A 23,883-nucleotide genomic window follows, 5' to 3' on the forward strand; every position below is an offset into this window, starting at 1 on the left:
TCTCCGGGCAGGAAGTGAGGATCCATGTAAGCAGCCCCCACTTTTCTTAGATGCTCTGAATCATAAGTTCCCTCCGGAATTTTGGCAGATTCTCGTGCTGCGGCAGATATAGCCTCAGCTCTGTTTGTTCAGGTGGAGATCGCACGCACAACAAGAGTAGACCAGTTGCAAAACAAGCAGCCGTTGCACTCTAGGGTCCTGCACAAGTTGTGCCAACCGGCTTCCTAACTAGATAATGCTCTCCAATACTCACACAGTCTGTAATCCCCAGAAGTCAAATTGCCTTTCACCCCAGAGGTATTCCACGGCCTCCTCTCTCCCGAGGGCCCCTTCCTGCTTGGACTTTATAATGTGCATAATACAAAAATTCTCCCCATTTTCTGTTGGGTTCTTACAGCCATCATGTAATAAGCACAAAGCAAGGAACACAAGTGGTAGATCCACTCAAGCTAAATCCAACTTACTACACGTAACCATGGCAGAAAGTATATTCTATGCGCTATACATCCTCTCCACTGACAATGATACGTTGTAGTGATCCCTGAGCAACTGCGCTCACTAGCTTTTGGGTTTTCCTTCGTAGGCTACATTCGGCCACCGCGACAGCAGTTGAGGATGGACATGCATTAAGTAAACTCTTCACAGCTATAAGCAGGCGGCAGCGGGAGGGTGTGAGGAAAGTCACAAAGGACACCGCCAGTTTGGTATTAAAGTCAGAACACAGCTCACAAAACTCTGGTGAGCTTATTGCATCCTCGGACGAATAATCCAAGGGGTTTTGTGCAAGAAGAGGGTGGCTGAATTTCCCCCAGAAGTCTCAGACATATCTTACAGCAGTTCTGTGGGGGAAATGGACACAAGCTAATTCAGCTGCCCCAGAGTAGCCTTGAGGGTTGGAGAATTCCTTCTCCAGCCCTCCCCCACCGCCTCAGCTCCAGAGGACACAGGCTATCTACATGCTGGGGCCAGGTTTAGGCCTGAGGCAGACACAGCTCTGTAATTGAATGCTCTCCATGTGCCAAAGCAGGAAAACTACACTGCTTCGCTGTCCCATCAGGAATGTTGCTTTTGCAACAATAAGGGTGAGAGATTTACTCACATCAGCCCACACCCCAATGGTACATCAAATATCACAGCCCCTCATAAGTTGGACCCCTAGCATCATCATCTTACATTTCACTGGTAAGTGGCATTTTGTACCCCTGTCTTACTGCACTCTGGTAATTCCCCGTGCATTTCCTAGAGTGGCGTGGACACCAAGGGTCTGGCTGCTGCTAACTGATGTAAAGAGCAAGTAAAAAATAAATGCCAACCAACCCAAAAATACCCAGGAGGAAGAGCAGGAGACAAGTTCCTTTCTGGGCTGCCATCCACGGGAGATTTGGGCACCCAGCACTTCAGAAAATTAGACTGGGGATATTTAGCACCAGGAAGCAGCTGGGGAGATGGGATTTTCCTGGTTGTCCCCTTGCACATAGCCAGGCAGCTGCCTTCAAGTAGACAGCACATTAGCTATTTCGGCAAGACAGCGAAGGGCCAGGGTATGAGCCCCCACCACACTGGAAGGAAGTTACTCACACAAACTGTTCCAGGGGAGTCAATGGGTCTACTTGTGTGAGACCAATGTGACTAAAGGGTTCCTCATCCGGCCCCGCATGACTTGAAAAGAAAGATGATGGGCTGGGGTTTGTTGAGCTGAAGATGGAAAACTCCCCCAGGTTGAAAAGGTTTTGCTCCCTAATGCTATTTCCCACAACAGCGAGCCTCTTCGCATTACAGGGATCAGAGAAACAGAACTCGCTACCAAACCACCACATCTGTAGGATATCCCTTTCCAGCTCATTTCCACAGGCACAGACAGGTTCTTGTCTAAATCCCCACCTCCAACAGCTAACTAGCTCTGGCTCAGCAGCCCCATGTATGTGCGCGCACACATTCGCTTAGAGATTACTTCATTTAAGAGTTGCATTACCTCAGCTTCTGCCTTGAGCCAAACAGTTTCACAGGGAGCCTCCAATGTCCAACTGATGACGGGGGCCCCACATGTATTCCCACAGTCAACAGGGCAAACTACCACAGCGGAGTGCACATTTATTCAGCTCACAGCCCTACCGGGTTGCCAACATCTCAACACGTGGAGCTTCCCACCAACTTGAAAAGCATGCCTGGTTCTAAGAGGTGCTCAGAGAACGAACACAGTTGCCCGGCTGCAGCTCTGCACTACTAGCTTTAAATCATTTTAACATCGGGCTACAGGAACTGTACACAACTGCCAGGGCTTAAGACACTGATTGATTAAATACCTCAGTGAAGGTGGCCGGTCATTATTCTAACACTGCCTTTGTAATGTTCACAATGCTCGACTTTCAAACTAATGAGCAGGAAATAAAGTTAAAATGGCAGACCCACTGGAAGGCCACACTTGGTAATAACAGAACAAATACCCTTGCGGGAAAAGAGAGTATAGAATTCAATAGACAATAGCCCTTTGATGGAAAACATTGCCCTACAGAATTACCAGGCCTCTACAGTATTCCACAGATTGGGTTAAAAATTCAGCAGAAAAAGCACCATTCTCTACCGACTCCTACAGAACGCAGAGAAATCCTCCTGGTGTCATCTCTAATAAATCTGATAACTTTTCCCATCAGGGCACAGTAACAGCCCCAACCAGACTCCACATCTTTTTGTTGACCTTCAACAAACACCTTAGGCTTGGTCTACACTACATACTTACTTCAGTATAACAACGTTGCTCCAGGTGTGAAAAATCCGCCCCCACCCCCACCCCGAGCGACATAGTTATGCTGACCTTAATCCCCACATGTAGCAGCACTATGTCAGTGGGAGAGCGGAGGCGGAGTTAATAAGCCGACAGGAGAGCTCTCTGCCGTCGACTTAGAGCATCTTCACCAGCCGCGCTACAGCTGTGCTGATGCCAATCTGCAGTGTAGACCTGCCCTTCATGTTTTATATGTATCTGTCTTTTTCAGTCTCCCGGGCTCTGCCTCCACCTCATTGCATAGGATTCCTCTAGCTCTTCAGTGAACTCACACCTCATTTGATATCACTTAATCCTCACACTCAGATGCGGGCATTCTGAAGTACCCCACAACAACCCCTTGGACATAACCCCAACACACTGTATGTGTATGCTGTTGCCTGATCCTTTAAGGGGTAATAATAATTGTATTGATTGCTAATCAATGCTAATTAATGAGCTAAGGGTAACAGGGTTCTTGTCCCAGAATCAGAGCTAAAACCGACAAGTTCAATATCTTGTAGGAACCTCGGGTTGCATGGCAAGGACACACACTGAGGACAAAGCAAAAGGCTTTGCGATTTTTATTAAAACTATTTATTAGTAAAGACAGAAAAGCTCCAAACCATCTAACCAGATAGGAAGAAATACAGTATTGGGGATATCTGTAGTATCATTCCTTGCATATGCTCATACTTATGCTTTTTCTTGAGGGCCCGGTGGTGAGAGACAAAGGACCAGCCCTGTCTCTGGCATGCTGAATAAGTCCAATGGTCCAGATTCCCCAAAGCCCAAAGATTGGTGGTAGATAACAATAAAGAGCTGAAGGGTCAATTATGGGAAACTAACTTATGGTAGTTTGCACTATTACTAGGTGTGAACACTATCATGAATATTCATTCTGATGCCCAGGCTTCCATGTCCAAATCCAACTTTCTCACCCTCATAGTATTGGGGTGCTCTTATCCTGTAGGTTAACATATTAATGCCATTTAACTCATCATCATATATGTCACTTATTGCTCAAGCAAGTTCATGGTTAGACATCTGCCCACAATTCTGTCCTAAAATATCCAAGCCCAGTATCAGTTCAGCGTTCTTTCTGTTGCCTGGTACCATTAGATACCAACTCCGTCTATTGAGCAAGCTATTCCAAGTTCCTCAAAATCTAGGGTAACTGTCGGGCCATTTTATCTGTGCTAAGGGACACAGGCCTACTATACTTATGCTAACCTGCTTAAGCCAATGTTTTACAGGATACAGGCCAGTAGATTCTGTGTGAAGAAAAAAGCTAAGCTAGCTTGATGAAAACTTAGAAGACAAAATCTTTCACAAGTAAATGAGAAGAACTCAGAGTCTTACTCCCTGGATCCTTTGCGTTTTCAGCACTCATTTAAGGTTTTTTGGAACTTGGACACGTCAGAGCACAAGGTCTTTTCCTGAGTACATTGATACAACTGATGTAGTTTAAAAAAAATTCCCTCCTGGTTTTGATCTGCATTTATTCACAGCAGACTTTTGATCTAGCCATCATGTGATTTTTGATATCTTTTACAACACACTATTTCCTATGCCTTCGGCATTTGATCCTACTGCTCCCATTGAGAGAGTAAAACATGTGGGATAGGCAGAATTAGGGTATTAGTCTCTCAGCACAGAGACTGTCTTATCTGCCTAGCAGATTACAAAACCAGTTATGGCATCAAAGCAAATTAAGAGGTCTCGAGACAAGGCAGCCTGTGTCACACATGCAACTGTCCCACTAGTTACAGACAAGCACCAGACACTTGTTGCTGACTTTCAGATACCTTATATATTGTGATTTCAGTACTCTGGTTTCTTTTAAAGTTACACGTTCACAAAGGGTATAGATCTAGTATAGAGGCCACGTAAAATGCCCTTCGTCCTTGGTGAAGGTCACATCTCCACAAACTGCGTAAGTCCAACCCCTGGGCACCATCCTATCTGTGGCTTCCAGGTGCAGTTCAAAAGGTTTTCAAAATGATCTACAAAGCTGTGAGACTTCTCCCTGTGACCCTTTTAAGAGGGGCCGGCTGCTTCTCCTGCTGGTTCCCAGGACAGGTGGTGGGACATCTTGGCCAGAGGCTACTCATCTGTGGAACTTCCTTGGTTTGTCACAGTTTGGCCAGCTTCAGGGCATAGCTTGAGGTGAAGCAGGCAGGTCGGTGTAGCCGCTGGGCTAAACCAACTGTATGTCTTTGATACAGATGATGCTGTTTATAGTTGAAGAGAGTCACCTATGTGCTATGTTGTTGAGGGCCACATAGGGGTCTCCCGGCCTCACTTTGGGGCATGATATGGAATTCCCAAGTTCCTCAGGGCTCCTCCTTCAGCAGCTGAGGGTTCAGGGAGTAAGTTAAGGGCTTCCTGGCCCAATTCCTGTCTCTCTTCATGACCCAGAGGGTCTTGCTGTGGCACTAGATCCAATAGTCTCCCCTCTTCCATGTGGAAAACAGCAGCCTGGAGGAGCCTTCACAGCTTCTTGACAGTGTCATTCACTCAAGACAGAGGACTGGACTTCACATTTCTTTCCCCCCGCCCTCCTCCCTTTACTGGCTGTATTGTCATTAGTGGTTGTTCCCCCATCATCCTGCCACTTCCCTTCCCATTGCAACCCCTCAACTGCCCACCCCCACCCTCCCTGCCCATTGCCCTTCTAGCTTTTCTCTTTCCCTTTTCTCTCTCTTCCTGCCCCGATATATTCGCCTTTTACTTCAACAATCCCTTCTCCTCCCACAATTCAAACCTGAGTGCCCCGTCCCCTGAAAACTCCCATAAAATGAAGACGTTGTGATATAAATGAAAAATATAAACACATACATGCAAACAGCCTGGACTGCCCTGATTTGTTTGCTCCTACATTGAATACCTGTCTCTACCTGTTGCCTTTACAGACAGTAAGCTCTTGGGGGCAGGGACTGTCTCCTTCAATGTGTTTGCCCAGTGCAAGAAAGGGGCCCTGATCAGCCCTGGGGCCTTTGGGCACCCACTATGATGCCAAAAACAATCATCATCGTTGATCTCCTCAAAGACAAAGTGGATTTGTGAAAAGGAGCAGAGCAGATTGAGAGTTGATAAGAACTAGTCCGAGTGAAAAGACAAATCTAATCATCCCCAGTGATGTTCTGAGCAAAAAGAAGCCACCACATCCCACTCTCAAAGCTGGAAAGCCTGCATCATCCTCTCGATCCTCTCACAGGTCACATAAGGTAAAGTTTTCAATTGAAAGTCATTGGGTCGTAGGCGCTTTTGAAAACAGTACCCCTAAATCATGACACTATTTTCAGCTTTACTTTACATACCAAAGCAATGAGCAATGTCGAGAAGTTAAGGCCCCCTGCGATTTATTGTCAGAATAGTCAGTGTGTGTGTTTGGGGGCTTGCATTGTTTTGCTTTTGCTCTTCCTCCTCTACAGGGTTGGGGAGGGGAAAATCAAGGGCAGAACTTTTAAGCAAAAACCAAATTGCACAGCTCTGCTGTAGACTCTGGGACATTCATCCAAATGCTAATTACAAGCAGATTGCTTGAAATCGCACACCGTGTCTGCCTGCAAGCTACAGTTTGACTCACTGGCCTAGCACATTTACTAACATCTTTGATTGGATTACAATAAAAACACGTGGATTTAATGAGGATTCTGTCACCCCAGCTCAGGAACCAGTTGAGACAGCAATGACACGCTGGTACCACAACATTTTGTCTAGTCTCGTAGGGACTGATGCAGCTCCTGCTGACTCCAGTCAGCCATGGATCTTACCCTTGAAGACATGAAACGTGTTATTGACAAACACCCCTAAATCAAGGCTCCTGTTAACACTTTAGAAACCCAGAAGATAGGATGCCGGCTGGCTAGTCTGTCTTGACATAACACACACTCATGCTCTGCTGAAAGGGCTTATCTGTGTTGTCAGCAAGGCTGTGAGGCAGGCGGATAGCCTCTGGGCAGACCTCCCTGGTGGGCTTTCTACAGCCCAGCTGAGACCGTTCAGCCTTCAAGAGGAAAAGCTCCTGCGTCAAAGAGCAATGTTCACATTTGTTTTCTTGGCTAATGAAATCGCCCCAAACTGACAAATCCATGCATCCTGCCTTCTAACAACACACTGAAATGGGAAAGGTAAGGGCAAGGATTCTGCAAAAAAGTGGGTCCAAAAGGTTCAGTGAATTCAAAACTAGAGATCTGAAGCAAAATCGGTATTGTACTAACCCAGGCTTATAACAGAGATATGCCTCCATCCACTTCCTAGACACACCACCGGGGAGCGTGGAAGTCACCAGTGCACACTTAACTAGCAACTAATCCAATACAATTCTTCACCTTCTTTAAAAGAAATGTTTACTTCTTCGGTTCCTCTTATTTTGAAAAGAAAGTAGGTTAATTGTTTCAAGATTATGGCTTGGAGAAATCCCTAAGTTCAACATGGCCAACGAGTGTTTCTAGCTAGTGGTACCCTACCAATTTCAGGGAGAAAGACCTTTTGCTTCCCCTGACGTTAACAGTCATTCCATTCAGCAACCTTATCAGTGCAATCTATGGACTGCAATAAACGGGATAGTGGAGACAAGTTATCCTTTTAAGCCTGAGCAGCATCACTCCTACATACATTTTCTGTTTTGTCTGCTGTCCCTCAAATATGCATGCATACACACACACATATACACCATATATATTCGTTCATAAGACGAATTTTTTTGGTAAAAAAGTGAAGCATTAAAGAGCGGGGGTCGGCTTATCAACGGGTCTACACCAGAATGTGATGATTTTAAGCTCTATTGAATTACTGAATTGAACATCTAATACATTGTCCTTTTGTTTACCTGAAGCGCTTGCAGGCACAGCTCCCACTGGCCACGGTTTTCCGTTCCCAGCCATTGGGAACTGCAGGAAGCGGCACGGGCTGAGGGACATGCTGGCTGCCACTTCCCGCAGCTCTCATTGGCTGTGAACGGCATACCGCAGCCACTGAGAGCTGAGAGGCTCCGCGCCTGCAAGCGCTCCAGGTAAACAAAACATCCTGGCCTGTTAGCGGCTTACCCCAACGGGCTGGGAGCCAAAGTTTGCCAACCCCCGAAAAATACGGTCGGCTTATAAAAGGGTCGTAGAGTTTTTGCCATTTTTACCTATCCATTTTAGGGGGTCGGCTTATAAACCAATTGGCTAATGAACAAGTATAGATGGTGTATATTTCAGATTTACTCCTAAATGCTCACTTCTTTCACAGTTAAGCACAACAGATTTCTTTTCACACACATGCCTATTTACTTGCTGGATTTTCTGACTGTGTTCATTACCTTCCCCAATACGCAACTGAACATTAACAGGCAGACCGTGTATTCTACTAACCTCTTTCTCCCAATCAATACTTGTTGTGTAACTCCCGCTAACAGTGAGAGTTATGTACAGTCTTGGATGGGAGAATGGTCTCTTAAACGATCATTTCATCTGTACTCACGAAGGATCATTTTGTCCTTAATAATCAGCACTCAGATGCTCCCCCGCCCCGAGGATTATTTTTACAATGGCAAGATCATAACATTTAATACGATCATCTCTTGTTTATCTCTGCAATTATTTGGGGAATTTAACACAGGTAAAAGGTGCCAGTCTACTTAGTATGGAGCATCAATTCCTGTTTAGCTACAAAACAGAATCCACTAGCTTTCCCAGACTGCCTTGCTAAATAGCACAACCATATGGGGCTGTGTCTACACTTCCTTCCCAGTTTTCCCACCATGGCTAATGCTGCCAGTGGTAAGAATGGTACAAACACTCATGTAAACAAAGTTAAATATCAGGGGGTACCTTCCAACCTGTGTGTCCTTAAAGGATGAGAGCAGGACTTCTGAAATGGTTTCATCCCTGTTGTAAACACGGACCCTCAAGCATATTGCCTATTGGTTGAGTTCTTGAGCCTTTTGCAATACTTCCAGGCAGCCAAAAGCGTGGTGTTTTCAAAATGTTGACAATCAAGATGCCAGGAGTGCTAGTAAAGGCATCAGGGTGTTACTGTGTTCTACAAATAATGGTGATCTTCCAACTCTTGCTTTAACCTCTCTGGTCCCTGCCTGAATATAGGCTACATAAATACTATACGTTTCGTTAGTCTGTCTCTCTTTCCCCCAAAACTAGTTTTGTTACAACAAAAAAAATAAAATAAAAAGTGAGTGAATATTATCTAGCACTTGAAGGCTGAAAATTAGAACCATCTGGAAAAAAATGTTGACTAGCTTTCTTGAAAATACTCACATCCTGCAATCCTAAAGTAGACTGCTAGAAATATATACACCAATAGAAGTTAAAGATCTTTTGTAAAAGGCAGGAACCACACACAAAGTATGTATCTAGACAGCATTTAACCTGCTTTCATTGCTCTCACTCCCCCTCGAGCAAACTAGTTTGGAGTTACCTCAGTCCAAACTGGCAATTTGAATGTGCTAAAAGACAACAAAAAAGCAGCTTTTGGTTTAACTCAACAACTATTTATGGTTTAAATCTGTCCAAGCGCTGAGCAACTAACACAACAATTATCTTTGTAGTGATGTGTTTTACTTGATATTTGCCATTATATTAGACAGACAACGTACTAGCAGATATTAACTGTAGTAAGTTTTGGCTATCCCAAGATCCAAGTATGAGGTTATTTTTACCAGAAGACCATGACTACAAACTACTCCTACGATTAATCTATGTCCGATTTGCAAGGGAAAGAATCGGGAAGACATCCCGTGCAATGTCATCGTGGACAAATAACTTGCACTTCTGCAGAGCACCTACCTTTTGAGCATCTGGAAATGCTTCATGAATTAATTCTACCCTGAAATAGAGGTAGATACTATCCTCACTTCACAGACTGGTGACACTGAGGCTCAGTTAAGTGGCCTGGTCCTAGATCACAGTGAGTACGTATTGTAGGAAGGAAAACAACTCCAGTGTCCTGACTCCTACAGACTAGGGACCGAATGGCTAGGCAGCAGTTCTGCGGAAAAGGACCTAGGGGTGACAGTGGACGAGAAGCTGGATATGAGTCAGCAGTGTGCCCTTGTTGCCAAGAAGGCCAATGGCATTTTGGGATGTATAAGTAGGGGCATTGCCAGCAGATCGAGGGACGTGATCGTTCCCCTCTATTCGACATTGGTGAGGCCTCATCTGGAGTACTGTGTCCAGTTTTGGGCCCCACACTTCAAGAAGGATGTGGATAAATTGGAGAGAGTCCAGCGAAGGGCAACAAAAATGATTAGGGGTCTAGAACACATGACTTATGAGGAGAGGCTGAGGGAGCTGGGATTGTTTAGCCTGCAGAAGAGAAGAATGAGGGGGGATTTGATAGCTGCTTTCAACTACCTGAAAGGGGGTTCCAAAGAGGATGGCTCTAGACTGTTCTCAATGGTAGCAGATGACAGAACGAGGAGTAATGGTCTCAAGTTGCAGTGGGGGAGGTTTAGATTGGATATTAGGAAAAACTTTTTCACTAAGAGGGTGGTGAAACACTGGAATGCGTTACCTAGGGTGGTGGTAGAATCTCCTTCCTTAGAGGTTTTTAAGGTCAGGCTTGACAAAGCCCTGGCTGGGATGATTTAACTGGGAATTGGTCCTGCTTCGAGCAGGGGGTTGGACTAGATGACTTTCAGGGGTCCCTTCCAACCCTGATATTCTATGATTCTATGATTCCTAATCTTATGCTTTGCCCCACAAGACCATCATCCCTCCATCCAAAACAAGAAGGAAGCTAACCTGGCCTGCACTGTAAGGCATGGCACTGAGATCAGACCTAGTCCAACATAAACCAAATAGCCTACTCAAAATGGCTTTCTATGTGCAGAAAACGAAGTTCCCATTGTTCTATACGATGGTGATCCCCCCTTAGAAGAGGAGCATTCACCATAAAAATCTATTCGAGCAACATTAAGAGTTAAACAGAAATCCAGGAAACACCCCCATCTCTGTCCTCCTCCTTCTAGCCTGCACATCACTTTAAGTTTGTCCAGATTTCTTTCTGCTGCTCTGTTTGCCATGGCCTGAGGAAGATCTGTTTCACTGCTGTTGCTTTTCTAAAAAGGAAGGATTACTCATTTCCCTGGAATAGACTCAGCTCCTTCGCCGTTTCCATGTGTCCGCATTATATTTGCGATCTTGAAGAGGACATGCAAATGATCAGAACGGTTCCAACAACCAAACAGAAAAGTCAAAACAGCGTCTCTTCTCGTGGTGTCTGGGAGAACATGATTAATGACAACTTCCTTTACTGGGCAAGGCTCTTGCAAACGTTGGCCTGAACAACCAGCAGACTTTACAAACCAGATTCCTAGTATGAACTCCGAATAAAACAAACAGAAGAGGTGGGTTTAAGAATACATTATGTTACTCCCGTAAGAAGTGTGCATAATAAATAGCCTGATTTTCCTACATTCATTTTTATTAGTCTTTAAATATTGATGAAGCAAAAATAAGTGGAGTGAGACAGACTATATGGAGATGATCAAACTCGGCAGTCCATACAGAAGCACCTCTCCCCCGGCCAATGAGATGGGGGAGGGGGCCGGAACCATCTGAATAAAGACTGCAGAACTGGCCCTCAGTCACTTTGAGCCAAGTTTGGAACTGGTGCAACTGGGTGTAAATCCAGCCATTTCAATGGAACCTCATGCACTTACCCAAGGCAAATTATTATGCAACATGGTCCCCAGTATTGCATTCTGAGATGCAGGGGCAGAGTCCTGCATGTATGTTGAGTCTTGTGACTTCAACTGGACTCTGGGTGCATGCCAGGGCCCACCCGCATGAATAAGATCAGGGCCCAAAGAAGTTGCCCCTTAACAAGGATAATATTTCTCCCAGCTGTTTTTGGGGGGAGAGCACTAGAAGGCCAGTGCAACCATGGATTCAGAAGCAATGTGTCTAAAAGTTCATAGGTAAACTGAAATCATGAATGTTTAGCAGAGAAACAGAGAAAGAAATGGAACTTTTAGTGTGACACTAGTACAGGAACTGTCTCAGCAACAATACAGTCACAGGGAGAAGCAGCGTGTTTTAGGATAGTGGAATGCGTCGCTGTCCTGTGCACATCTGGCCTTCTCATCACTCAGACAGCAGATGTACAGACTTAAATCTACCCCCAATGCAAGAGCTATTTGTGTGTGTAACTCGGAGTTTGGCTGGGAAGCAACAAGGCCACTTCTGTTCCTATATCAGTGCAATCCCTTTGCATTTCAAAAGCAGGGGGAGGTTCCCTTCAGCTGCTCTTTATTAAACTGGAAGACATACAAACTATTCCTCCTGTGAATAGATTTCTCCTTCAGAGCTATCCTCAAAAGGAAGTCAAAATCTCTGGCCCGCAGAAGGATCACAATGAAGGCATACAGATACTCTTTGCCAACACATGCAAATCATGGGTCTGATCCAAAGCCCATTGAACACAATGGAAACAGTCCCCCAACCCAGACTTCAATGGGCTTTGAATCAAGCCATATTAGAGAATAGTAAATTCTCTAAGGATTTCGTTTATCTGTTGTAGTGTTACTTTTAAGCAGTGCCAGAAACAAAATCTTCAACTCCTCTTCATTGTTCTTGACACAACATTTGGTCCTTTTGAGCCAGAGCCTAGAAGTCATGGCCTCAAACTTCACATCTGAAGAAGTCACGGGATCTTGTAACTACCACTTCATGCAAGCAGAATCTCTAAACGTTCCTGCACTAATGGGTCCCTTTTCTTGTTATATTGGTATGGCGTGTCATGTTTAAGGCTGCCATCCAGGGTTAAATTTGAGAAGATAAAGGCCAGAGTGTCAGGAATACTTTTATCAGTCCTGGTTTTGATTTTTGGCATCTAGGATCTCAGATTAACCCTGGACTCTGGCATAGTCAAATCAGCTCCTCCACTCGCCGAAAATGTCCAGTACTGCGTGCCATCATCATCACTGGGCAAGCATATCCTGTGGGAAAAGACATTTTCCTCTGTAGAATGAGGGAATTATTCTGATTACATCATTTAAAAAATGGATGAAAAATTCAATTCTGATTTTACAATCTCTAATGAACTAGATGGGGATGGAAGGCGAAGTGCAAAAAGACCTAGCTTTTTACAAAAGCAGGATCAAATGGTTTAAAATGATTTTCCAGTACTCTCACTTGAGAAAATGTAATTCATTGTAAAACAGAAATTGCTAAGGAGTAAGTCTCGCGTGGTCAATCTTTGAGTCTAAGGTTTAAAAGAGAGGATAGAGGGTAGAGACGTAGCCTCTACTTAACCTGCTCTGTTGGGAAGAATTTTGTATTTCCATCTGATCTGCCTTTAATTGGTTAGGAGGCATTTTGTCACCCCAGAGCTTTAAAGTTTTAGTTAAGGCTATAATGGAGAATGCAGGCAAATACTCTGTTGTACACTTAATAGTTTTTCATTTTGAATATAATTCAATCAGCTACCTAAGAAATATATTCTTTCATGGTAAAAGTATCTTAATGTTGCAAAGCAAATGCAAATTCGGGGATTTAAACTGTTGAGAGATGATTCTATACAAGCAAGTGCTGATGTCGGGGCGGGGGGGGGGGGGGCAGGATTCTGAGAAAATGACAAGTAATAGTAAGTTGAAAGCAGTAGTTATTTTTCTGGCTTTTGACAGATACAAAGAACTTTGTCATCTAAATTATCTTTATTTCTTAATTATGAGTACAAAGTTGCAGGTAGTGTGAAGACTGAGCTGACAGAGATTTTCCCCACATTCTGGCTTTCTAATTATTTGGTCATTCTTTTTTACCCATGGAAAGATGGCTTGCAGATTGCAAACTCTTCAAAACAGCTGCCTAATGAGTCATGATTTGACTAACTTTAGACTTTATGCTCTCTGGGGCAAAGTCTGTGTCATCTGTTACGCTTGAACTCCCGTGTATCTCCACCTGCTGCCTCTTGTTTTACACTTAGATTGGAAGCTCTTTGAGGCAGGGAACGTCTTTTTGTTCTGTGTTCGTACAGCACCTAGCACAATGGGATCCTGGTCCATGGTAAGGCTCTAGGATCTACGATGATAGAAACAACTCAAAAAGAGCAAAAAAATTGGGCTTGTGTGCTGGATTCTTTCCTTCTTTTTGATGTATAAAGACAAAGGGGTTTTCTTTTTAAGCATTTTTTCCTGCTTCGTTTTTGCCATAAGAAACGTGCGTGTTATGTGCACTGGAGGATGGCGTCCTCACAAGAGTCAAAAGAAAGTTGAACAATGGAGCGGGGAAGGAGGTTTAATCACACTGTTAAAAAGTCTGTATGTTAACTCAGTAGCTAATTAACAACTGGAATAATAAATGTTTGCTAAAGATTCACCACCCTCCCCCTTCAGTTAAGGTTAGAGATCACAATATATAACTCCTGAGACCTCTAACAGTATGTCTACACTGCACACTAAGCATGGGCGCTGACTCAGCCCAACCCCCAATTCCATCAACACACAAATCAGTCTTGACTCGGGTCAGCAAGCACTCAGGACCCAGGTCCTAGGAACCTGCTAGGGGGAGGGGTCAGAGCCCGAGTTCCGCTGATACTTGGGTCCAAGACCTGTCATTTTGCAGTGTAGACACAGGTCAAGCCACAGATCTAAGTCAAAAGGTCTGTGCAGTGCAGCATTGATGTGATAACACAGCTGCGAGTCCAGAGTCCAGCAACTGTAAACCTAGGTTTACAATGCAGTGTGGATTTGTGAACACTGAGTCCACAAGCCCGGGTCCCACCAACCCAAGTTTACAATGCAGTGTGGACACACTCTAAGTGGTATCTAGTGAAAACAGGAAGACCAGTCTTCCATTTATCTAGGTACTGTGACAGGGTCAGGCCAGATGGCTACAGAAGAGTGACAGAAGGCAGATCTATTAGTCCCAAATTAAGTAGATCCCTTTCCCCTGGGTAAGGTGACAGGGGCAGCTCCAGAACAAGCAGGAACTTGGTGGAACCAGTTAAGGCAGGCAGGCTAATTACGATACCTGGAGCCAATTAAGAAGATGCTAGAATCAATTAGGACAGGCTGGCTAATCAGGGCACCTGGGTTTAAAAAGGACCTCACTTCAGTTAGGGAGAGGTGCGTTATCAGACACCAGATAGCTGTCGCACAGCCGTTCCAGGAGGCACTCTAGACAGCTGCATTCCGCAGGGCCCTGGGCTGGAACCCGGAGTAGAGGGCGGGCCTGGGTTCCCCCCAAATCTCCCAACTCCTGCTCAGACACAGGAGGAGTTGACCTGGACTGTGGGTTCCACCAGAGAGGAGGTCTCTGAGCTGTTCCCCAACCTACATGGTGGATCAGGAGAGACTGTGGGGGGTTGTTCTTCTCTTTTTCCCCATGCTGGCCAGTGATGAGGTTATCTGAGTGAACGGCAGATTTGAGCCACAAAAGTAGCCAAACTGAGGGCTGCCGTAAACCTCTGAGGCAAGCAAATCCACCAATAAGTGCAGGACCCACCAAGGTAGAGGAGGAACTTTGTCACAGTACTTACATAGCTCCATCACAATAGTATCTACGCATCTCGCAAACATTAATTCATTTATCTTCACAGAGCCCCGTAAAGTAGGGAAATGGTGTTATCCCTGTCCACAGATGAGGGAAACTGAGGCACGGAGATTAAATGACTTGCCTACAGTCACCACTGGGCTGTGACACAGCCAGGAATTAGACCACAAGGCCATCTTTCCTTGCCTTACCTAGCAAAGCTAAGTAGTGTCAGAATCATTTGCCTCAATTATTATTAAGTACTTGTATTAGCATAGCCTAGTCATAGACCTCGTTGTGCTAGGCACTCAGTGACATCAAGTACTCGGAACAGCTGAATAAAATGAAAGAATTTTGGAAATGTTTTATTAAGTGATTAGGTTTGGTTCCAGCAAACAGGATAGTACAGTGCTTGCTTGCACCACTTCTGTTAAAGCAGCAGTGCATATTCACCCCCTATGGATGAAGGCCAACTAAACTTTAGGTGACATTAGAAACAAGTATTTGATTTTACAAATTGTATGACAAGACAGCAGAGCAGCAGGCAGTAAAAATGGTGTTACTATAACCTTTGCCACTTTCTTAAGTATTCAGCTGAGACAGACAGAGAACAGGAGCTGGGGGGGGAAGATATACTTCAATATCCTTCCAATTAATCCATGAGGGAGATTTCTGATAGTAAAAGGTTCTTTAATCCAGCAGAGAGAGGCATAACAAATTCCAAAGGCTGGAAGCTGAAGCCAGACAAATTCAGACTGGAAATAAAGACACCAATTTTTAGCAGTAAGGGTAATTAACCATTTAAACAGCTTATCGAGGGACATGGTGGATTCTCCGTCCCTCTGAGACTTTAAATCAAAACTGGACGTCTTTCTAAAAGATATGCTCTAGCTCAAACAGAAGTTATGGGCTTAATGCAGAAATTATTGGGTGAGATTCTCTAGCCTGTGTTATGCAGGAGGTCAGACCAAACTGTCATAACGGTCCCCTCTGGCCTTACAAATCTATGAATCTTTTCACAATGAACCTTAGTGACTGTCTTGGTGCTCAGAGACACTCTTGAACAAGCAGGGCATTTCATAGGTCTAGTTTGTCCCCCACCAATCCTAATTGCCAATTATTTGCCCTCCTTTATTCGGGGCTTTATTTTACGAGATATATCTTGCCCATGGTACAGAAGATAGTTTACCCTCCTCTATTAGGCCTCTCTGTTTAATTACAATTTAAGATGAATTGATCTTTCCATTAATAAGACTGTAAAGCAATTTGATTTTTCAAGAGTTTTATGCTCAGTTTGGCAGCAGAGAAATCCGAGTGATGTTCCTTCACTCGTCAATACAGTGTAGAGCACTGCTGTGTCCTTTATGAACCAGCTAATCCTGTTTTCCACTCTTTTGCTCCAAAAAAAAATCCTTGCTCTGGTTTCCTCGTCCTCCGTGCTTACTTTGAGCAAAGTCGAGGGGCCAGATTAGCTCAAACAGCTTTATTTTTGTCAACAGACAGCTGAATGGTCCAGGTCACGGCCCACTTCTGTTTCGAGACATTTAGGGTTTTAGATGAGTTACAATGGAAAAAATGAAAGTTATTTTAATGTATTTAATCTGTGAGCCTCCTTGATTCTTAGCCAACGGAGGATGACTACAACCACCATAGGCAGTACCACAGTAGTACACTACATTTACCGCACTTGTGTAAGCCCTTATTTTCAGGCTATCCATGTGTACTCATATGGCCCTCCCATAACTATTACCTGAACACCTCACAACACCCCTGTGAGGTAGGCACATACTATTACTCCCACTGTACAGATGGGGGAACTAAGTGACTTGCCCAGGTCACACAAGACTTAGTCTGTGGCAGAGGAGGGAACTGATCTTGGGGCCTCCCTCAGCCCAGATTAGCACTGTAATCATGAGACCACTCTTCCTCTCAGCTAATCCGAACTTTCCAGAAAAATCATCCTCTGTGCTAATAAGCATGAGATATTTCAGCCTTGGCAATGAGTGGGCTTCTATTTGCTAAGGTCATTCTGTTAGGCTGTTTTGAGTTTCTGAGGGAAAATTTTGCCTATTCTTTCTTTGCACTACAGTACTGCAAAAATGGTTTTGTTCTTGACCATCGGTCTCAACATCCAGTGTATCTAGTCCACAGGGAGTTCTGTGTTCTCTATCATTTGCCCTGGCCCCGTGACTTCATCAAAAGGACTCACCCCAATGCTAAAACTAGCTCTGTCACACAGCCATGCACCCATCATCTCACACAGAGAAACATCAGGTAGAAGCCTAAGGCAAAAGGTCTTACACAGGGACCAGAGAGTTAACATACTTGGTTACAGCAGAACGTTGGCCAGGGCATTCCACAGCTAAGAGCACACTGATGAGCGCATCCTGCCATCACCTCCCAAACGTTCAAATCTAGGAACTGTGGTGGGAATTACGGGACAGATTCTGCACTCAGTGACTCCAATGTCATTTCAGAATTAGTTCAGACGTACATCAGACTCTGGCCCTAAAAGCTGACTTTTCTGGCTCTGGAGTTATAATGTAACAGATGTTTGCACTTAATGTCTGGTGCTGTCTTTATTTGGTAACTCATACACAGATATTCCCCCCCACACCCACCCTATTCTATTAAAAGCTTTACCAAGGCCCTTATGTCTGCTGTTGTGGGAGATGAACTGCTTTGGCGACATTTTCAAAGTGCAAGGCAAATGAATTGGCTGTTCTATGAATAATTAAACCATATTACAATTTATCTTCACCACCACAATTATGGGCATCACTGATTTGTTGCATGTGATTTATTTGTATCACTGCTACCAGCCTGCAACACCTGAAGGTTTGCAGCATGGTTTCAGAATCATCCTGCCAATAAAAGCTTTTCATGTAATACCACAGGTCACATGGGGACGAGGTAACATGAACACCACAGGTCCTTAGGGGTGGTTTTCAGTGAACTACAGCCCTCTCCATAGGTTGGTGAAGTTCAGGTTTGTCACAAAAGAGAGATATGCTATGATTAAACTTAGGGTTGTAAAGCCAAAAGTTAGGCAATGCCAGTATTAAGGCTACCCTAAGACTAATTAACTACACATTTAATTAATGATATAGAAGTCCTGTGGGGAAAAAAGCTATGTGATTGAATAATGTTTCATAGTGCACACACACACACACACACAAGGGACAATCTTAATTCAGGCATTTGATAACTTTCCAGTGCTTGACTCTGCCAGACAAACAGAAGGCTCAAGGTCCCGGCAGACAGCGGGTGGGCTGCCGCATAGTGGGCTCTGGGTCCTGGCTGTGCCCCGGCCCCGCACTGTGGGGTCCGGGGTCGGGGTCTCTGCCCCACGCCTGACTCTCCACTCCTGGCCCCATTCTGTGAAGGGGTCTCTGGGTGGAGGGCGCTGAGCATAGGGATTGGTGGAGAGGATTAGGTGGGGAGGCACTGTGGTTCTCAACCTGTGGACCAGGTAACACTCTGTGGGCCGCATATGCAGCCAACAATGATAAACAGGTTGAGAACCACTGTGCTAGGGTAATAAAAGGGGTTCCGTCCTTTTATCCTGTCCCACCTAATCCTGTTTTCACCCACGCTCACATTTCTAAAAGATGCCAAGTACCAGCCTAGATAAACCTTCCTGAGGCAGAAGACTAACAAGTCCAGCAGAAACAGTCCACATCAGAAGAAAACAGAAAGAAAAAGCTGTTCTTGGTGTCCATCCTGTATCAAGTGAGAAACCAACCAGATAAACTTAACAAGCCTGTGTAAACTATAAAAGATTTGGGATGAGGTCCTTCGAGAAAACATACTGATGGGATAGACACATACAAAGTTCATTCTAATGATTTCAAGTTCTGCCACAAAGTACATAGGCCAAGACTGTCAGAGGTGACAAGTGATTCCAGGTGCTCAACCGGAGACACGTGAGGAATGTGATTTTCAGAAAGTGCTGAACCCGCCCTCTGGAAATCAGGCCCCTTTAAAAGTATCTCGGGTTGGGCACCAAAATCTGGGAGACACCCAAAATCATTAGTCACTTTTATAAATTCTTGGCCATGGGCAGTTTTACCCACTGCTTTAGTTCTGAGTTTCTTAGCAATGTTGCAGTGTTAAGGGTAGTTATATTCTCCTGTCCCCGCCCCTCCTCCCTCCCCCCCAATTCAGGCAGGGAGAGAGGCACAGATTAGCTGCTTGATCCATTCAAAAGGGTTGTTAGAATGACAGTATTGCTCTTATATTACATTCATGTGCTTCCGGAAAATACTTAGACTGATGCAATGCACAATCTACTTGAGAGGTTTCTGAGGTAAACACACTTCAAACATTTGTAAACATTTAAAAAAACAGGAATATATTTATTTTTCTTTAAAAGAAGGAATATGCTGCTGTGCAACACACTGAGGCGTAATCCAGTTTCTCTCTTACAGGACAAAATGACCACCTTAATTCTCAAAAAGAAAAGGAGTACTTGTGGCACCTTAGAGACTAACCAATTTATTTGAGCATGAGCTTTCGTGAGCTACAGCTCACTTCATCAGATGCATACCGTGGAAACTGCAGCAGACTTTATATACACACAGAGATCATAAAACAATACCTCCTCCCACCCCACTGTCCTGCTGGTAATAGCTTATCTAAAGTGATCATCAAGTTGGGCCATTTCCAGCACAAATCCAGGTTTGTGCTGGACATGGCCCACCTTGATTACCATGCACATTGTAGGGAGAGTGGTCACTCTGGATGAGCTATTACCAGCAGAAGAGTGAGTTTGTGTGTGTATGGGGGTGGAGGGGGTGAGAAAACCTGGATTTATGCTGGAAATGGCCCACCTTGATTATCATGCACATTGTAGGGAGAGTGGTCACTTTGGATGAGCTATTACCAGCAGGATAGTGAATTTGTGTGTGTGTTTTTTGGAGGGGGCTGAGAGAATCTGGATTTGTGCAGGAAATGGCCCACCTTGATTATCATGCACATTGTGTAGAGAGTTGTCACTTTGGATGGGCTATTACCTGCAGGAGAATGAGTTTGTGTGTGGGGGGGTGGAGGGTGAGAAAACCTGGATTTGTGCTGGAAATGGCCCAACTTGATGATCACTTTAGATAAGCTATTACCAGCAGGACAGTGGGGTGGGAGGAGGTATTGTTTTATGATCTCTGTGTGTATATAAAGTCCGCTGCAGATTCCACGGTATGCATCCGATGAAGTGAGCTGTAGCTCACGAAAGCTCATGCTCAAATAAATTGGTTAGTCTCTAAGGTGCCACAAGTACTCCTTTTCTTTTTGCGAATACAGACTAACACGGCTGTTCCTCTGAAACCTGTCACCTTAATTCTGAATTTTCACTCTGGGTTTGACCTGTGCAACATTCCCAGTTATAGATTTACAATTTTAAGGCTAGAAGAGACCACTACGATCATCTAGTCTGACTTCCTACAGAACACCAGCCAGTAACCCAGTAATTCCTCCATGAAGTCCAATAACTTGTGGTTGAACTTCAGCATATCTTTCATTTAAAGATTTCAAGTGATGGAGAATGTCTCTCTTCCCTTGGTAATCTATTCTAATGGTTAATCAATCGGTTAGTAATGTCAATCAACACAGGTCATTTTAAACATAGTTTTAGATCATTTATTGCCTGTGATAAAAACTTAAAATGAAATGTACTTGCCTGCAGGATTCTCCTAAGCGGACTAAACAATAAGATCCTTATTGCAGAGAGGCAGCGTAACTCCAACTATTGGGAGTAATTTATGTTTGGCAGCTGAGGAAAGCTGGCAATTTATATGCAAAACTTTCAACCCACAACTGCTGAGGTATAAGCCAGCACCCTTCTCGTTTTTCCAGTAACCAGAAGTGATTGCTGACCCATTTTGCTGAAGGTCTCTCTATAGATCCAGGACTGGTGGTAACAGAAGAGTGCTTTGCCCCTACCTAGGATGTGCAAAAGTGCACTAAACCCAAATACTAGATCTTAGTATCCACATTTCAAAGGAACCATATCTCAAATAAAAACTAAACTCACCTCATGCCAAAAAAGAGAGATGTGGCTGCCAATTTCAAGCTAAGTTCCTCAAACTGAATTGAGACTGGGAGGAAGTTCTTCTGCTTTACATATTTTTACACAGCCTAATGGAAGGGCAGGAACAGAGCCAACTTGTTTCACTTTATTCTGCACTTGCTTTAAGTAATATAAATGTAATTTTTGTCAGCAGAGCAAGGTTGCTTCAAAGCATTCACAGTTGCTTAGGCCCTGGAGGGAAAATCACCTAGTGGTACCGACACTAGTGGAAAAGGCAGAAGAGCAGCTAATGTGAAGGGGAAGAGACGCACATCAGTGTTTACAAATGCAAGGTCATGCACAATGAAAGCTACTGCTCATGCTCATTGCTGGGTTCTACATTAACTGTAAGAGTCAAGGTGGGCAACTCGGTGAAAATATCTGTTACATATACAGCACAGGCAAAAAGAAAGCCCAAATCTTAGGGCGTTTACAGAACTCACAGAATCACAGATTCATAGATTCCAAGGCCAGAAAGAACCACTGTGATCACTTAGACTGACCTCCTGTATTACGCAGGCCACAGAACTTCCCCAAAGTAATTCCTAGAGCAGATATTTTAGACAGGATAGGAAATAACATTGATAGCTTGTTATAATGGCATTATAATGTTATCTCCCATCCCCACCTGAAACCCTCTGTTCAGTTCTGGTCCAATAAACAGAAGAGATCCGCAGATGACCAATATAAAGAATTAGAGGCCTAGAAAGAATTTCATGAGAACAGAGATTAAAATATAAAGAGTCCCACTCTCCGCCTTTTTTTAAAAAAAAAAAAGTGAACATGATACAGGAATAGAAAATAATGAATTGTACAGAGAAGATAAAATCTGGTGCTTGTATTTACACTCTCCTAATACAACAGCAAAGAACAGTCAATGAAACTGATTGAAAGGCAACTGATGGGAAGAAATTATTTTTAAGCAACACAGAATTAACCTGTGGAATTTATGGCCACAAGATATCAATGAGGCCAAAAACTTTCAAAGATTAAAGCATTAGCTATCTATATGGATAATGAGAACATCCACGTTAAAAAAAAAAAAAAAAAAAAAAGGGAGGGTGAGGATAAACCTTCATGTCTATGGGCATACACCAACCCCCCAACGGACAGGGTTAGGAATAAACTTCTGCTATCGGTATTCCATAATTGTCCTGCCATGAGTGCAGGGGACTGAACTAGATGACCTCTCGAGGCCCCTTGATCTAGTCCTATGATTAGAGGGATTACCGGATCTTTTAATGAAGCATGAAGGCAGAGGCGACGCATGGGCGGGGGGAATGCGGGGTCATGTGCCCCCCCAGATTTGTTGCTTGGCTTGTACTGAAGCAACCTCACACAGACTGAGCATGCTCAGTATCAATGCTGAAGTCAGCTGCCCTCACTCCGCCCTCCCTCCTCCCTGCCCCAATCAGCAGACAGGGGTGATCTCTTATCAGGGTTTGTCTACACTCCAATTAAACACTCAGGGCTGGCCTGTGACAGCTGACTTAGGTGCTCAGGCTAAGCCACGATTTAATTGCCATGTAGAAGTTCAGGCTCAGGCTATCGCTCATGGGGTCCCAGAGCCCGGGCTCCAGCATGAGCCCAACATTTACATTGCAATTAAACAGCACCTTAGCCTGGATCAGCTGACACAGGCCAGCCATGTGTTTTTAATTGCAGTGTAGACAGACCCTCAGAGACAGAATGGCTCACTACTCTAAGAGGGTTCCAGTCTAGCAATTCCTCTGTAGGTGTCAGGATGGAGGAAGGGAAACATTCTGAAATAGCAACCAAAGCTCAGAGTCTCAGTGTCAAATTCTGCTCAGTCACAGCCACTGAAATCCAGAGCAGCTCCACTTCACATGAAATGTATTAGTCTAGATTTACACTGGTGCTGCTGAGCAGAACTGGGCCATCAAGCCCTCTGGTAAATTGGAGGCATCTCCATAGGCTCTGTTGAGATGATAAAGGGCAGCTGCCTATTTTGGATGACTCCATAAAATAATATTTCTGAGAACTAATTCACTAATTCTAGCGTTCCGAGATTTTCATTTGGCCTTTGAATGTTACACCAATGCTAACCCAAGCTACCCCATGCTTCATTTACACAAAGTAGGGGTGTGTTAGAGCTACACAATCCTTCTAAAATACCATCTCTCTAGTCCGTGCTCAGCCAAGCGTCACAGCTCCTTCTTGACCTTGGAAAGAGTTAACTTAAAAAGAGAGACGGGGCAGTCAGCAGGTGTGCTTTGCCTTCAGAACACAGGGCTCACTGCCAGCACACAACTCAGAGCTACGGACTCAAGCAGCAATATGATTAACAGCATTTTTAAGCCAAGTCCCCTCCGTGCTGCCTGCTGATTCTGTTTCGTTTTTTAAAAGTAAACACAGGTGAGGCAAACACAAGGTTAAAGCCTAAGACACAAAGGTGTTCCTACTGGCCAGCCACAATGCACTGATAAAGGATGCTGCTGGTTCATTGCTGATTTAGCTGGTTGGATCGCTCCCTGGGCAAATTTTAGAGTTGACTCAGAATGCAGGAAGCAGGTTTTGAGCAGTGGGCTAAGTTTCCCTTTATACAGCCTTTAAGA

At 44.3% G+C, this 23,883-nt stretch overlaps 1 protein-coding gene across 4 annotated transcripts in view; it reads right to left on the bottom strand.

The window, feature by feature from the left end:
* The window catches only part of LRIG1 (leucine rich repeats and immunoglobulin like domains 1), a 128,118-nt gene that overhangs the window by 44,409 nt on the left and 59,826 nt on the right, over nt 1–23,883 (bottom strand). The gene's annotated exons all lie outside the window — the stretch shown is intronic.

The sequence above is a fragment of the Caretta caretta genome, chromosome 7 (genome assembly GCF_965140235.1).
Source record: "Caretta caretta isolate rCarCar2 chromosome 7, rCarCar1.hap1, whole genome shotgun sequence".
Classification (NCBI taxonomy): Eukaryota; Metazoa; Chordata; order Testudines; family Cheloniidae; genus Caretta; species Caretta caretta.